The sequence below is a fragment of the Pongo pygmaeus genome, chromosome X (assembly GCF_028885625.2).
Source record: "Pongo pygmaeus isolate AG05252 chromosome X, NHGRI_mPonPyg2-v2.0_pri, whole genome shotgun sequence".
Lineage (NCBI taxonomy): Eukaryota > Metazoa > Chordata > Mammalia > Primates > Hominidae > Pongo > Pongo pygmaeus.
The window spans coordinates 149439523-149452758 of record NC_072396.2 but is presented as its reverse complement, the minus strand read 5'-3'; positions in this window follow the sequence as shown (position 1 = coordinate 149452758).

The window sequence follows — 13236 nt, the reverse complement described above, 5'->3', positions numbered from 1 at the left end:
TCAACTCAAGGCCTTTTATAAAATCTGTGCCTCCGTCTTTCCCTCCTCCATCTGTGTTATTTTGAAACAAGTCATAGGTTAGAAAATTGAGCATCAAGAGGGAGAATTTCAAGAGAGAAATATTCTAATTAATTTTTAAAAATAAATTATTTATATAATTTTTATTTTTAAAAAAATTGCAGTTTTTAGGCTGGGCATGGTGGCTCATATCTGTAATCCCAGCACTTTGGAAGGCTGAGGTGGGCGGATCACCTGAGGTCAGGAGTTTGAGACCAGCCTGGCCAACATGGTGAAACCCTGTCTCTCCTAAAAATACAAAAATTAGCCGGGCATGGTGGTGTGTACCTGTAATCCCAGCTACTTGGGAGGCTGAGGCAGGAGAATCACTTGAACCCAGGAGGTGGAGGTTGCAGTGAGCCGAGTGTTCTTGCCACTGCACTCCAGGCTGGGCGACAGAGTGGGACTCCATCTCAAAAATAAAAATTACAATTTTTAATTTTTGTGGGTACATAGGTGTATACATTTATGGGGTACATGAGGTGTTTTGATACAGGCATAAAATGCATAATAATGACATCATGGAGAATGTGGTGTCCATCCCCTCAGGCATTTAAACTTTGTGTTACATACAATCTAATTACATATTTTTAGTTATTTTTAAATGTACAGTTATTATTTACTATAGTAAACCTATTTTGCTATTGAATAGTAGGTCTTATTCATTACTTTTTTTTTTTTTTGTGACGGAGTTTCACTCTTGTCACCCAGGCTGGAGTGCGATGGCACTATCTCGGCTCACTGCAACCTCTGCCTCCCAGGTTCAAGTGATTCTCCTGCCTCAGCCTCCCAAGTGGCTGGGATTACAGGCACATGCCACCATCCCTGGCTAATTTTTTTTTTTTTTTTTTTTGTATTTTTAATAGAGACGAGGTTTCGTCATGTTGGCCAGGCTGGTCTAGAACTCCTGACCTCAGGTGATCCACCCGCCTTGGCCTCCCAAAGTGCTAGGATTACAGGCATGAGCCACTGCACCCGGCCTACTTCTAACTATTTTTTGTACCCGTTAACCATCCCCAACTCCCCACTAGCCCACCACGACCCTTTCCAGTCTCTGGTAACATCCTTCCACTCCCTATCTCCATGAATTCAATTATTTTGATTTTTAGATACCACAAATAAGTAAGAACATGCAATGTTTGTCTTTCTGTGCCTGGCTTATTTCACTTAACATGGTCTCTAGTTCCATCCATGTTGTTGCAAATGACTGGATCTCATTCTTTTTTATGGCTGAGTAGTACAACATTGTGTACAAGTGGCTGGCAAGATGACGGAATAAGTATCACATTTTTAAAAAATCTATTCATCTGTTGATGGACACTTAGGTTGCCTCCAAATCTTAGACATTGTGAACAGTGGAGCAACAAAACTAAGAGTGCAGATATCTCTTAAATATACTGATTTCCTTTCCTTTGGGTATATACCTAGCAATGCGATTGCTGGATGGTACGGTACCACTATTTTTAGTTGTTTAAGGAACCTCAAAACTGTTCCCCATAGTGGTTTACTAATTTACATTCCCAGCAAAGGTGTATCGAGGATTTCTTTTTCTCCAGGTCCATGTCAGCATTTATTATTACCTGTTTTTTGGACATAAGCCATTTTAACTGGAGTGAGATGGTATCTCATTGTAGTTTTGATTTGCATTTCGCTTATGACCAGTGATGTCGAGCACCTTTTCAGATGCCTGCTTGCTATTTGTATGTCTTCTGTTGAGAAATGTATATTCAAATCATTTACCTATTTTTTGACTGGATTATTAGACTTTTTCCTATAGAGTTGTTCGAGCTCCTTATATATTCTGGTTACTAATCTCTTCTTAGATGGGTAGTTTGCAAATATTTTCTCATATCATTGGGTCATCTCTTTGTTTATTGTTTTCTTTGCTGTTCAGAACTTTATTTTCTTAATTTTTGTGGGTACATAGGAGGTATATATGTTTGTGGGATGCATGAGATGTTTTGATACAGGCATGCAGTGTGAAATAAGCATATCTTGGGTAATGGGGTACCCATTCCCTCAAGCATTTATCATTTGAGGTACAAACCATCCAATTATACTCTTAAAGTTATTTTTAAATGTACAGTTAAGTTATTATTGACTCTAGTCATCCTCTTGTGCTGTTGAATAGTAGGTCTTATCCATTCTTTCCTTTTTTTTTTTTTTTTTTTTTTGAGACTGAGTCTCACTCTATCGCCCAGGCTGGAGTGCGGTGGCATGATCTCAGCTCACTGCAACCTCTGCCTCCCAGGTTCAAGCGATTCTTGTGCCTCAGCCTCCCGAGTAGCTGGGATTACAGGTGCCCGCCACCACACCTGGCTAAATGTTTGTATTTTTAGTAGAGACGGGGTTTCACCATGTTGGCCAGGCTGGTCTGGAACTCTTGACTTCAGGTGATCCACCCCCAAAGTGCTGGGATTACAGGCATGAGCCACTGCACCCAGCCCATTCGTTTTATTTCTCTGAACCCAGTAACCATCCCCAACTCCCTACCAGCCCCCACAACCCTTTCCAGCCTCTGGTAACCATCTTTCTACTCCCTATCTCCATGAGTTCAATTGTTTTGATTTTTAGATCCCAAACATAAATAAGAACATGCAATGTTTGTCTTTCTGTGCCTGGCTTATTTCACTTAACATAATCACCTCCAGTTCCATCCATACTGTTGCAAATGACTAAATCTCATTCTTTTTTATGGCTGAATAATACTCCATTGTGTATATGCACCAGATTTTCCTTATCCATTTATCTGTTGATGGACACTTAGTTTGCTTAAAAATCATGCCTGTTGTAAACAGTGCTGCAACAAACATAGGAGTGCAGATATCTCTTAGATATACGGGTTTTCTTTCTTATGAGTATATACCCAGAAGTAGGATTGCTGGATGGTATAGTACCTCTATTTATAGTTTTTTTTTGAGGAACTTTCTAACTGTTCTCCACAGTGGTTGTACTAATTTACATTCCCACCAACAATGTAGAAGTTTCCCCTTTTCTCCACATCCTGTCCAACATTTGGTTTTTTTTTTATTTTTATTTTTATTTTTTTTCCTGTGGTTTGGATATAAGACATTTTAACTGGGGTGATATGATATGTCTTTGTAGTTTTGGTCTGCATTTCTCTCATGATCAGTGATGTTGGGCACCTTTCCGTATGCCTGGTTGCCATTTGTATGTCTTCTTTTGAGAAGTATTTATTAAAATACTTTGACCATTTTTTGATTGGAGTTTCAGACTTTTTTCGATACAGTTTTTGAGCTTTTTATATATTCTAGTTATTAACTCATTTTCAGAGGGGTAGTTTGCTGATATTTTCCCACATTTTATGGATTGTCTCTAAACTTTTTTGATTGTATCCTTTGTTGTACAGAAGCTTTTTAACTTGATGTGATCTCATTTTTTTCCATGTTTTATTTGGGTACCTGAGGTTGTGGGGTATTACTCAAAAAAGTTTTGTCCCGAGTGATGTCCTAGAGAGTTTCCCCAAAGTATTCTTGTAGCAGCTTTATAGTTTGATGTATTAGATTTAAGTCTTTAGTCCATTTTGATTTTATTTTTGTGGGAACTTAAGTTTAGCCTGCTAGGGTAGGTGTTCCTCCTCTTCTGGCTAGGGCTGGTTTAAATGCTCCTTCTGTGGATGGTTTCAGCTGAATTTGGTTTGTTTTTTCTTTGTGCTCTAACAGGACAGCATTGAGTTCGATGCTCACAATTGCTGTGTTCTTCATCCTCCAGTGCCTAGAGATGCTATGTGCACCAAATTGCCACTTCCAGGGAAATGAGGAAGTGATTCAAGACTTCCTTGAATCAGTGATTCAAGACTTCCTTGAATCAGTGATTCAAGACTTCCTTGAATCAGTGATTCAAGACTTCCTTGAATCAGTGATTCAAGACTTCCTTGAATCAGTGATTCAAGACTTCCTTGAATCAGTGATTCAAGACTTCCTTGAATCAGTGATTCAAGACTTCCTTGAATCAGTGATTCAAGACTTCCTTGAATCAGTGATTCAAGACTTCCTTGAATCAGTGATTCAAGACTTCCTTGAATCAGTGATTCAAGACTTCCTTGAATCAGTGATTCAAGACTTCCTTGAATCAGTGATTCAAGACTTCCTTGAATCAGTGATTCAAGACTTCCTTGAATCAGTGATTCAAGACTTCCTTGAATCAGTGATTCAAGACTTCCTTGAATCAGTGATTCAAGACTTCCTTGAATCAGTGATTCAAGACTTCCTTGAATCAGTGATTCAAGACTTCCTTGAATCAGTGATTCAAGACTTCCTTGAATCAGTGATTCAAGACTTCCTTGAATCAGTGATTCAAGACTTCCTTGAATCAGTGATTCAAGACTTCCTTGAATCAGTGATTCAAGACTTCCTTGAATCAGTGATTCAAGACTTCCTTGAATCAGTGATTCAAGACTTCCTTGAATCAGTGATTCAAGACTTCCTTGAATCAGTGATTCAAGACTTCCTTGAATCAGTGATTCAAGACTTCCTTGAATCAGTGATTCAAGACTTCCTTGAATCAGTGATTCAAGACTTCCTTGAATCAGTGATTCAAGACTTCCTTGAATCAGTGATTCAAGACTTCCTTGAATCAGTGATTCAAGACTTCCTTGAATCAGTGATTCAAGACTTCCTTGAATCAGTGATTCAAGACTTCCTTGAATCACTGATTCAAGACTTCCTTGAATCACTGATTCAAGACTTCCTTGAATCACTGATTCAAGACTTCCTTGAATCACTGATTCAAGACTTCCTTGAATCACTGATTCAAGACTTCCTTGAATCACTGATTCAAGACTTCCTTGAATCACTGATTCAAGACTTCCTTGAATCACTGATTCAAGACTTCCTTGAATCACTGATTCAAGACTGTGTTTTGTTTTGTTTTTTTAACTTCACTGCCTCTTTCAGTGATACAAAGATAAAACCAGGTAATATGAGAGCTCACTTAATTTTTAGTTCTCATTGTTTTTTGTGGGTAGATAGATGGTTGTTAAATTGCTCTTGCAGGGGAGACGATCCGTGGAGCCTTCTATCCCAACATCTTGCTCAGCCTTTCCTCCCATTCTAATTACTTTTTTGGCAAGATTATTTTACAGGTAGTGTATTAATCTGCTTTCATACTGCTAGAAAGAACTGCCTGAGACTGGGTAATTGATAAAGGAAAGAGGTTTAATTGACTCACAGTTCTGCATGGCTGGGAAGGCCTCAGGAAACTTAAAATCGTATCTGTCTCTTATGATTATTTGTATTTCTGTGGTATCAACTGAAATGCCTCCTCTCTCATTTCTGATTACATATTTGAGCGTTCTCTCTTTTTATCTTAATCTATGTAAATATTTGCCAATTTCATGTATCTTTTCAAGGAACCACTCATAGTTTCATTGATTTTTCTGTTGTTTTTTGAGACTCTATTTTGTTTATTTCTGCTCTAATATGTATTTTTTTCTTTTCTTCTGCTGACATTAGGCTTAGTTTATTCTTTTTTCCCAGTTCCTTGAGCTGTACATTTAAGTTGTTTGGAAGTATGTATTTTGTAATTTTTTGACAGAATTTTGCAATGAAAATATTTGTGCCTGGAATATTTGCATGAAAAATTATTTTTTGTATATTTGATTTTCTTCAGTTAAGTAAGACTATTCAGATTTCTGCACATATACTCGAAGTTTGCATTTATCACAGATAACTTTATAGTTTTAACATTTCATTTAAGGAAAAGATATTTAAAGGTTTGGCTATATTGTGAGATATAATTTCTAATTTCCTATGTAACAAAAGACAAGTTCTTGTAAATTTTTCATCTGTAGATGTTAAGCTAAATGTCCTTAATCCCTATGACCTGTATTTGAGTTAGACCACCCCACTTACCCTATGGAGTATCTATAGTGTCAGCTTATATACTTATCTCTCTGGCTTTGAGTTCTTATTATATTTATCGCATCGTGTGTTTCCACTTTTCTTCTCCATTGTGACATATGCTCTCATTTTTTTTTTTATGTTTTATCCAGTGTGATTTTTTAATAGAAGGGTACTCAAGCAGTTTAAATTAATTCACCATGATATTGAAATTGAAAGTCGTAGATCAAAGAATAACAAAAGCCTTTTCAGAATCTATGAGAGAATTGTACGGGTTTCCTCATTTTATCTGACTATGTAGTATCTTATACCTAAAATGTGCTAATGTTAAGACATCTTTGAACTACTCATACAAACCCTATTTAGTTACAATTTATCACTTTTTAACACAATGATTGACTCTCTTTTCAAATATATTATTAATAATGTATTCCTATACTGACATAAGATTGAGCTATATTTTAATTTTCATATTCAATTTTTCCAATACTCTCTACAGTGTTAGAGTGAAGTCAGAATATTTACCCGACTTTTTAAAATAGGAGCTTTATTGAGATATAATTCACATATTATATAATTCACTTATTTAAAGTTATAACTTGTTTTTAGTATATTCACAGAATTATTAAGCCATTGTCACAAACAATTTTAGAACATTTTTGTTACTCCAAAGAAAAGCCATATACCCATTTGCAGTCATTCCTAAGATGTCTGATCCTGCCTTGCCACCCTCAGACCCTAACAAGAGCCAATCTGCTTTCTTTGTCTACAGATTTGCATATTCTAGACATGTAATATGAATAGAATCATAAATTTGTCATATTTTGTTTTTTACCTCATTCACTTAGTATGTTTTCCAGATGCATCTGTGTTGTACCGTTATCAGTTGTACCATTATTCCATCGTAGTGCCGAAATATTCCATTCATTATACAGATATACCATACTTTATTATCTGTTCATTACTCGAGCACTCCTGGTGATTTTACTCTTTGGTTATTATAAAAAGTGCTACTAAAAACAGTCACATACACATATTTGTGTGAAAATATGTTTTGTTTCTCTTGGGCTCTAAATTCGCCAAAGTATTGCCAACACTTGCTATTATATTTCTGACTCTTTTATTATAGCCATAGTAATGGGTGTGAAGTGGTGTCTCATTGTACTTTTGATTTGCAGTTCCCTCATGGCTAATGATGCTTATTGGCCATTGGTATATGATGACTCTTTAAATCTTTTGACTGTATTTTAATGAGGTAATTTGTCTTCTTATTATTGAATCTTAGAAGTATTAATTATACATGTATGTATATTTATATACATACATACACAAATATATATCCCTTAAAGAATTTATAAATGGTAAATATTTTCTCCCATTTCCGGGTTTTATTTTCTTAATGATATTCTTTGAGGAATAAAAGTTTTTATTTTTGATATAAATTTATCTATTTTTTTCTATCACTTGTACTTTTGATATCATGTCTAATAAACCATTATCTAAATCAAGGTCACAAATGTTTAAACTATTTTTTCTCTAAAAGTTTTTCCTTATGAATTTTCCTTTATGCATTTTAGCTCTTGTATTTAGGTTTTTGATCTGTTTTAATTTAATTTTTGTGACTTCTATGAGATAGAGGTTTAACATAATTAACTTACATGTGGATATTTAGATATTCCAAACTCTATTTAAAATATCTATTATTTCTTGATTGAATTGTCTTGGCAAACTAACTGGCCATGAATGTGATGGTTTATTTCTAGACTTCTAATCATGTTAAATTGATTTATATGTCTACTCTCATTGCTGTAGCTTTGTAATAGGTTTTATAATTAGGAATTCTTGAGTCCTCCACCTTGTTCTTTTTCAACATTGTTTTGGGTACTCTTGGTTTCTAGCATTTCTATATGAACTTTAAAAAACATTATTATTCATAATTGTTTTGTTCTTTCGATCTTATAAATAAAATTGCTTTTTAAATTTTATTTTCATAGTGTTCACTTGAAGTGTATACAAATAGAATTGATTTTTGCATATTAATCTTGTATCCTACAACTGTGATGAACTCGCTTGCTAGCTCTCATATCTTTTGTTTTAATAGACTCTATCTTTAGAGCAATATTAGGGATACAGAACAATTTCACAGAAAGTACAGTTTCCATAATCCCCTTCTCTCCTGCATGCACAGAGTTTCTCCTGTTACTGACATTTTGTATTAGTGTAGTATATTTTTTGAACCACACTATCAGTGTACTAGTTTTGATACATAACTGTTAATGAAAGTCACTAGTTTACATTACAATTTAAACTTTGTATCTCATAGCATTTTTTGTGTGTGAATTTCTTAAGGTATTTATGTACAAGATTATGCCATCTGCAAATAGAGAGTTTTATTTATTTCCAATCTACATGTGTATTAGTCTTTTTTCACGCCGCTATAAAGGACTGCCTGAGACTGGGTAATTTATAAATGCAAGAGGTTTAATTGACTCACAATTCAGCATGGCTGGGGAGTCCTCAGGAAACTTACAATCATGGCGGAAGGCAAAGGGGAAGCAAGGCAGCTTCCTCAGAAGGCGGCAAGAAGGAAAAATACGGAGTGAAGGGGGAAGAGCCCCTTATAAAACTACCAGATCTTGTGAGAACTCACTCACTGTCATGAGAACAGCACAGGAGAAACTGCCCCCATGATTCAGTTACCTCCACCTGGTCTCTCCCTTGACAAGTGAGGATTATGGGGATTATGGGAACTATAATTCCAGATGAGATTTGGGTGGGGACACAAAGTATAACCATATCAGGTGGAGCTGTGTAATTCTATCAAATAATTTATAATCTTTGGTCCCCTCTTTTAATGAGATGAGCAGTCATTCATGATACTGCCTAAATTCATTATTTTATCAAGGGTTTTGTATTGTTGATATTCTATTATTTTTATTCTTCATACATTTATAAACTGGCATGATATTTAGAAAAACAAACTTCCTCTCATCATTTACTTGGTGACCCTCATCAAACAGGCTGATAGATTTGGCTGCTAAAGAAACAATGATCCCTTTATAGATTCAGACACTCTATTACATACACAGCAAAGCAGGATCGGCAATGTCATCCCCTTCTCATATCCTACGTGCCGTGAAACAGACGGGGCCAGGTGATAACACAAGTGATGCAACATTCTGCTGCTAGGAAGTCAATTTCATGCTGCAGTGAATGAGCTTTATAACCTACAAGTCTACCCTAATTAGGGGAATACTGTAGCAGAACATGGAATGTGATGTGAAACTAGCTGTGTCATGACAGTTTCTTTGAATTGGATGGGGGAGGGGTCAGAAATGGCCTGTTAAAGCGCCTTAGAAGATTATCTATCTTCCCTTGTTCCAGGAGTATCACAGGATATGCCATCGAGACTTAGACCTGAAGTAGTTTAGACCTGCCTACATGACCTATGTAGATGGATGCACTGTCTTCAGAGTGCTAGAATAGAGCAATTCTCCTAAGACACTGAAGTGTGATTAATACAGGAAAAGTAGGGCACATTCTTAAATATTTCCTTTTATTTTTCAATTTTTATAATAATGTGTTACTTCCCTACTCTCTTCCCAATGTCATAAATTATGAAATTCCATGATATTGATTTAAACATATTTGTTACATTTGAATCCACTATAGTTATTATCCTTGCTGATGCTCAAATTCTCTCATCTTTGGCCAGTGGAATCCCATTCAAGTTGGGTGCTGAGTCCTTTGGTATTATTCTACTAGTCTTTACTAGCTTTTATTTATTTCTGATATAAGATGTATTAGGTTCATGTAGTACATTTCCTGCCTCTAACTTCAAATAAGTGATTTATTCAAGGATCTCTGGTTTCTTTCAGTTTAACTATTATTTAGAGACTACTATTTGGATGCTAGGTATGCTCATTTCTACTGTAAATCATCATTTTGTTTCTAGATCTCTTCAGTAGAAAGTTCCAGTAAATAGGTATTTTTTAAGACACAATATTTCAAGACTTCAGAGTGATATTTCCAAATCAAAGACAACAGCTTTTATACTTAAATCCCAACAATATTACCTTTGTACCTTCTTTCTTCCATGCCTTAAACACTGGCTTTCAAAAATGTCAACGAATAACTCATTTTCTTCATCCTCTAATATACACAAAACCAGAACTAAGATGAAAAACATAATTTTATTGCAGTAGTAGGTACACTGAGGCACTCAGAATACAGAAGTTGCTGACATTTGGCCTCTGAGTGGAAAGATTGTCCATGGGGCTGGGATGGGAAGACAAGCCTATAGGTGACTAAATATTCTGCTGTCACTCTGAGACTATGTTACTAAAATTTGTTCCCCTCACACCAGAAAACCTGGTGGACTTTTCTGCAAATATTTGGACTGCACTGCACCCCTGAGACCTGGTCTCTTCACTGTAGTACAAGCTCCAACCTGTTTGAATTTCTGATGTATTGACTGTACGTCTCCCACAGATAAAGTGAGGTGAACAGTGTGTGACGGTAAGAACCAAGCTTCGAGTTGGAAGCAACAGCCAGCATTTTCATTGGTTCAAAAATTATACATAATTTTAAATAATTTTAAAATTTTTAGTTATTTTTGTTATTTGGTTACATCATGTTTTTAAGAGATAACATTAAAAACTTTTCCAAGTCCAGTGTTGCTCTGGGCAAAAGCAAGAGCAAAACCTCAGAGGAAGGATGTGCAGTTATACTAGGATCTACAGGATTTCTCTGAGTAAAAGTCAGCAGTCACCACACAAAGGGAATTAAACTCACAAAAACCTCAATATATTTATCAGATAGAAGTGCTGAAATAAGAATGTTTAAAATTACATGAAGTAGTCTATCAGTACATTTAAAATTAATATTATGAGAGAGAAAAAAATATAGAGGAATATACAGAGGGAAAGACTCTGGCAGATTATGAAAAGATAGAAGTAGTACTTTAGAAAATAATATTTAAAATAAGATTCTAGATATAGGAAATTTTAAAAACAATACTTTTTTCTGTTCTATTTTTATTTTTTAAATTTTTTTAAAAGATTTTGTTTTTAAGTTCTGGGGTACATGTGCAGGATGTGCATGTTAGTTACATAGGTAAATGTGTACCATGGTGGTTTGCTGCACCTATCAAACCATCACCTAGATATTGATACCAACATGCGTTAACTACTTTTCCTAATGCTCTCTCTCCCCTGGACTCATCCCCTGACAGGCCCCAGTGTGTGTTGCCACCCTCTCTGTGTCCACGCGATCTCACTGTTCAGATTCCATTTATAAGTGAGAACATGTGGTGTTTGGTTTTCTGTTCCTGCATTAGTTTGCTGAGGATAATGGCTTCCAGCTCCATCCATGTCCCTGCAAAGGATATGATCTCATTCCTTTTTATGGCTGCATAGTATTCCATGGTGTGTATATATCACATTTTCTTTATTCAGTCTATCATTGATGGGCACTTGTGTGGATTCCGTGTGTTTGCTATTATGAGTAGTGCTGCAATGAACATTTTTCTTAAAACAGGAAGTTAACAGAAGATGAAGTGATAAATAATAAAAATTAAAAGTATTCTGAAGTAAGTATCCAGAATAAAGTACAGAAGTTTAAAGAGATTGCAGTTTTGGGGCAGATATTTTAAAATTAAAAAAAACAACGAAGAAGAATGTCCTGCATATGTTCATTAGTGCCTCAAATATTGTTAATATTTGAGAATATCGTACTTGAGGACTTCCCATAATTAAAAAATATGAACTCTTGGATTCATAATGTACAAGAATTTTCATACAGGATTAAATAAAAATAAACTCACATCTACATATACTAAAGTGAAACTAGAAAATATCAAAGTCTAGAAAATAATCTGAAAATACAAATTCATACCAAGGTATGATAATTAGACTAACAGTCAATTCTCATCAACAACATTTCCAGCCACATGACAATAGAGTATTATCTTCAAATTGCAGAATAAAAAAACTGTTGATATAGAATTCTATACATATATAAAGTATAATCCATTAGTGGTGGAAAAATAAATACTTTTTCAGCTAAGGTGTTAGAGAATTTGCAATTAACAAATTATCACTGAAATAAATTTTAAAGGATGAACATTATGAATTGGAAAATTGAAGCCTGAAAACAATGAGATTCAAAGAATGGTCAACAAAAAGTTATCATATTTGTTAATCTAAATAAGCATTGACTCTATAAAGCATTAATATGGCAAGTAACTAAAATATTGTATAAAAATAATATGTAGAACATAAGGGTGACTTAAAGATTCAAATAATTTATGTTGTTTTCAGTTAGAAATATTTTATTAACAGCATCTTAAACAATTAGAAACAATAATTATTTTGCATATTACGATGTCCATTAGTGACTACACCTAATAATAATGTATTCTATACTTGAAAATCTCTGAGAGAAGATTTTAAGTGCTCTCAACACGCACATACACTAAGCATGTGAGACAATATATATGTTAATTAGCTCAATTTAACTATTTTACAATATAAACATATTTCAAAACATCATCTCATCCATCATAAATACATACAATTTTTTTCAGTTAACAGAAAGAAGTCCAGAAGTCAACAGTATATAGATTGGTGCAGCAGCTCAATTACGTCATTGAGGACACAAGCTCTCATCCTTATTCTGCTGTGTTTTCTATCATGAGTTTCTGATATCTCCCCTCATGGTTAGAAGATAACCTCAGCCATTCAAGTACCATGTTCTCACACAAACACACTGAAAAGCAGAAGATGGTGACAAATGTCTTCTGTTAAATGTCTATTTCCTTTCCTTTTTTCTTTTGTCTTTTTTTTTTTTTTTTTTTTTTCTTGAGACAGAGTCTCACTCTGTCGCCCAGGCTGGAGTGCAGTGGTGTAATCTTGACTCACTGCAACCTCCGCCTCCTGAGTTCAAGGGATTCTCCTGCCTCAGTATCCCGAGTAGCTGGGATTACAGGCGAGCACCACCACACCTGGCTAATTTTTGTATTTTTGTATTTTTGTTTTAGTAGAGATGGGGTTTCACTATGTTGGCCAGGCTGGTCTCGAATTCCTGACCTCAAGTGATCCACCTGCCTCGGCCTCCCAAAGTGCTGGGATTACAGGCATGAGCCACCACGCATGGCCTAAATGTCTATTTTTTAAATCAGCTTGGGACATCTTTTCAATTAGCTTGAGAGCAGGCCTCTATTTGTATTCCATTGGCCACAAATGGCACACATATGTCATTAGCCATAACCAATTACTGGCAGAAGGGACTATGATTTTCTTGTTTGACTAAGGCCAAT